Genomic DNA, 4903 nt, shown 5'->3' with positions numbered 1-4903 from the left:
TTTCCAGATTTGTATATAGATACAGCTTTAAAATATAGGTGCTATGCAGTAATGTTTTATAACCCATTGCTTCAAATAATAATATAAGTACCTCCTAGGTTATTAGATGTGTTTTAAAATGCCTTTAGAATTGCATCGTGTTTGTTTGTATGCCTGTATCAAAGTGGTTTTTTTAACTTCCTATTTTTTTTCATTTGAAAGCCTACTTTTGCTTACGAGTAGGCTTTCAAACTATCTTTGTTCAATGCAAAAATAAATTTGTACTTTTTTGTATCTGAATTAACTGCATTTTTTTATACATTATCTTTTGTGATATTTCTCAGGCATATTTTTGTAGGCTGTGGATTTATAAGAACTAATTTTATATTGAGGTTATTAGCACTATATCCTAATATTACCAATATTTTTCTTAGTTTGTATTTTATCATTTAATTTCTTTTTGATTTGTAAGTTTAAAAATTGTATATTAAAATATGTTCTTTTTTTATGATATACACATTTTAGTATTTAGAAATGCCTTTCTCATCCTAATCTGAGACTTAATCATGCCTCCTTCCACTAATGCTACAGTTGGACTCATACTCTTTGGCATTTTGATTGATATGAATTTTGAAGTATGTTCTGGTAAAGGAGAAAGGAGTGGATTTCATGAGAAAGTAACAAGTTGCTAAGGCCTAGATAGAACTGATGAGGCTGGAGGGAAATTAGTCTGATGGCTGGGAACATCAGGAATTTGAAGAGATGTGATTGAAGTCTTGGGTGAATAAGTAAATATTGGAGAATATGAGGAACTTGTCATTTGGGAAAGAGGAAATCACCTTTGTTAGAGAAAAAGCACTTTGAAATTGGCATGATTACATCACATGATACCTTCTCAGTGAAACAGAGATGAAAGAATCTTCTGAAGACAAAGATTTGGACTGGAGGAAGAGGGAAAGTTGCACTAGACTTGCAGGTTGAGAAGTTCAGAGGCAAGCATTCCACAGTGTTGCTGGAATTCCGTAACACTGAAAGAAGTATGACAAGAAGCAGGAAAAAAAAAAAAATACAAAGAAAGGACCAGATGAAGACTTGATGAAAGCTATGAATCCTCTCCTCAACAAAATGCATGTTCTCACTATTTTGCAAACAATTTTAGAGAGGGAGATGATTCTCCTACAATGGGTTAAAGACTTTTACTTTAGGAGACATATAAGACACCCTAAATCTGCAGGCCAGCCTGAGGAAGTCTTATACACTGATGGAAAAGTGGAATCTTCAGAAATACAATAATTATTGTTGGGGCATGCAGGTTTTAAATATAAAGAGTTAAGTGAATAATAAATAAAGAATAAAAATAAATCAAGAATAAAATAAATGGAAAGTCATAGAGACATTCACTTTCTTTGGTTATTTCTTTGATTTTTCTTTCTTCTACTACTCAGGCTGTCCTTTGGGTGGGCTTCTTTCTCTTTATATCTAAACTTCTAACAGATGTGGGTGTGTTCCTTGATTAGCAGTGGCCTTCACCCTTGAAGACTAAGCAGGAACCTATGAACCTATGAAAAGGAGAGAAAAATCATTTTCTTAGGGTGGCTTCTACTAAAGAGCCTGAGCTAAAGGTCCAAAAATGGGTTGTTCCGTTTCCTACATGAGCCTGTCCAGGTTTCTATGACAGGAGTGCCAGTAGGCATACTGCAGCTGATAATGGGAGTGCGCTTGACTCATGTTGACTTCAGATCTAGCAAAGACTGCATGGAGATTGGTAAAGTACAAGACTCGTAATGGGAACTCCATTCGTGATAAATCCCTTGTCTTCATGAAGGTTTCAGAGGACATTAACTCATGACACTATTTACTGAAAATGTTTGTCTCTTGTCTAAGGCTGTGTCTATCCAACTGAAAACAAGCAGACTGCATTATTTTCTGCTATACTAATACCAATACTAATGTCAGTGTGGATTTCTTCATGGTCGATTTGATAATTTCTTTGGAGATGAGTCATTCTTATAAAATAATAACAGAAGACAGGGATCAATTGTACCTTATTGACAAGGTTTATTGTCTCCTCTGAAATCATTTTAAAAGACAGACATATGAATTTTACTCAGAAGAAAACTGACTTTGGTGACAAAAGTCCTTATGTTCTATGAGTCTCCCTCCAGAAACAGCTGCATCATTAGAAACATATTTTATGTTTAATATGAGTAGGGTATTACATATATAGGAGAAACTCAAGTAAAATGGAAAGATGTGAAATAGTGAAAGTAACAAAAAAAACCCAAACATATGAAATGATAATTTCAAATAAGTTATAACTGAGATAATTTGCAGTATTTGGCACTTTTTTGTCTTGAGGCATTTAATGCTGAATCATGTGAATACTGAACTTCAGTAGAAATTAAAACAACCTGATGAGATTCCACCAAATGTGGAGATGCAGGTAAAATCACATAGCTCAAGCCTTTATGCACAGATAAATCAGCAATAGGGAAAAAAAAAAAAAGCTGGTACAGAAAAACTGAAGAAAAGACTGAAGCTTGCCATGCATCTATAGAAATGATATCTGCCTTGATGAATACCATACGAAGAGTGATTAACTTTTACCAAAACAATTTAGTGTTTTAATTATGCTTAATTTATAATTGAGAACGTATATTCTTCAAAAAAAATCAATTATAATTTTCGCTCCTCCCCCGCAGACTGATTCATCCAGAATTCTCAACATCATAATTTAGAGATAATAATTTAATCACTAAGTAATTTATAGAACCTCTTTGAAATTCTTGAGGACTTCAAAGTGCTACTAAAAATAAAATTTAAGAACAAGAGAAGATAAGGATTGCAGCAATGACACAGACATGGTAAATAAAGGAAAAGGATGTAGTCCATGAAGGTCTCTACATCTTTTGCATACTTTTAAGTTTTGATGAAACTAAACACTTCAACTCAGTAGCTTGCTCAGCAGTCACATTGCTATAAGGACTGAAAGATGCTAAAGCAGGCCCGATATGGGAGTTGAGAGGCTCCTCGGATGGGCAGCTTTGGTCTGAGGATTCACCAGCAGCCTCACCAAACTTCCTTAGAACTGCCACGTTGTCTACCACTCCTGCACCCAACTTTTTCTTTCTTCCCTTTCCCCTCCCAAGAGCCAGCCCTGCATTCTGTCAGTTCTCCCAGCCTCCTCCAGCTCTTACTCAGTTCCCTTCACAGATGTTTCCCCTAATACATTTTTGCACATCCAAGTCTCAGCATCATCTGCCTCTCACAGTGCACAGGTGACACAGTTGTATCAGAAGTTATCCAAGAAAACAAGCAACGAGATAGGGGTTTAGGACTGGGTTGCTTATCCCCTGGTGGGTGAAGAGGACACTGTCCTGTTTGGTAGGTGGGGCAATGATACCCCCTTGTACAAGGCAATGTTAATTGCTAAGGATTTCGCTGCTGGTGGTGGGACAATGTCTGGGTGGAGAAGAATGCTGTGATTGGGGATGAGGATTCAGGCATTTGAAAGTTTTGTGTTAACAATGCCTGTAAATATAGTGAAGTTGGCTGGTTCCTTCTAAGTTGTACTGATGCCCTGAAGGGGGCTAATAAGAGACCCAGGGCTGTTCACAAGCTTTGGTACCTTGCAAAGAGACCGTTACCTCCTGTAGTAAAAACACAGACGGAGCTGTGCAGCAGACTGAGTATCTAATAGAGTTGTCAGGCTTCGGAGACATTTGAATGATCATCCAATGCTCTGGTTGCCAGGACCAGGGTGCTTGCTGAGAAAACCTAGGACCCTGAAACATGGGACTGAGGATATCTTGTTATTGGTTCTGCATTTGTCCATGAACCTTCTGGGCCTCAGAGGTGGACTGCCTTTCTGAGAAAGAGCTATCACTTTCACTGTCGGCCTCATGGCGGGCTGTGGGGTGGGGCATGGTGTTGCTGTCTTCCGCCAGCAGCTGCCTGGGCATGTGGTGGGTGGCAGTAGGCACTGTGCCCTGTCTGCTGGCCCTGCTGGTTCTGGTTAAGCATCTGATGACCTCAGCCATGCAGGTCATGAACTGCAAGTGCCAGCTCCACCGTGTGGCCCTGCTGCGCAGTGGTGGAGGTGCTAATGCTCTGGTGCTGCTCGGCGGCCTTATCTGCTGGTCACCATCCTGATGCCGGCTGGGCCGCCCACTTCCCCTGCATGGCCACTGTGTCCCATGCTGTCAGGAGGCATTGCTCTGGCTGCCTCAGGCTCACTCTTGCTGCTGGGTTTGCTGCTGTGTTAGATGGGTGTCAGTGTCCACTGCCTCCCCATATGTGTAGCTGACCTGTCCTCCATCCAGAATGACCACAGTGGCAATGACAGTGTCTCAAGCATCTCAGGAGGGTTGTCTGCTGGCCAGTGACATGAGGTCACATCCAGCATCACCAGCTTCATCTGACCCAGCCAGAGCTCTTCTTCCCAACCTCGGCCTCAGTATCCACAGAACTGTGCTAGGATGTGAGTAAATGTGACTGTGTGGGAGTGTGTGTGTGTGTGTGTGTGTGTGTGTGTGAAGCAGATAGTGGTATATGTGAGTATGTACGTGTCCTAGGACTGTACAGCCCTTCTGTGGGATTGCATGATGTATGATTAACAGTCTGTGTGTTACCTGCACATTCACACCACAGGAAGGTGAATGTGGGTCTCCTTGGAACTGAGTGTTTGTGTCCATGAAACTGTCAGAGTCTCCCTGTCTCCATGTGGGGACTCTAGGCTCACAAGTATCTGAGATCCCTGAGAACTATTGACCACTATACCAAACATCGTTCAAATCCATCCTTGCCTTGTTAAACACCTGTAAGGGATCTCCACCTGAGTAACTCCATGCCCACTCCAGAGACTGCTCCAGGGACCCTTCACTGAGAAGAGTAACTGGTGGCAAAGTGGAAAGAACATGGGCTC

The 4903-nt window shown here is 40.6% G+C and overlaps 1 pseudogene; it reads left to right on the top strand.

Moving 5' to 3' along the window:
* The first annotated feature begins 1686 nt into the window (after positions 1-1686).
* On the top strand, positions 1687-4400 carry LOC105069457 (transmembrane protein 125-like; annotated as a pseudogene).
* Positions 4401-4903: the final 503 nt, after the last annotated feature.

Source organism: Camelus bactrianus, chromosome 3, assembly GCF_048773025.1.
Source record: "Camelus bactrianus isolate YW-2024 breed Bactrian camel chromosome 3, ASM4877302v1, whole genome shotgun sequence".
Lineage (NCBI taxonomy): Eukaryota > Metazoa > Chordata > Mammalia > Artiodactyla > Camelidae > Camelus > Camelus bactrianus.
The sequence above is the reverse complement of the archived record's forward strand: the minus strand, read 5'-3'. Positions and strand labels throughout refer to the sequence as shown.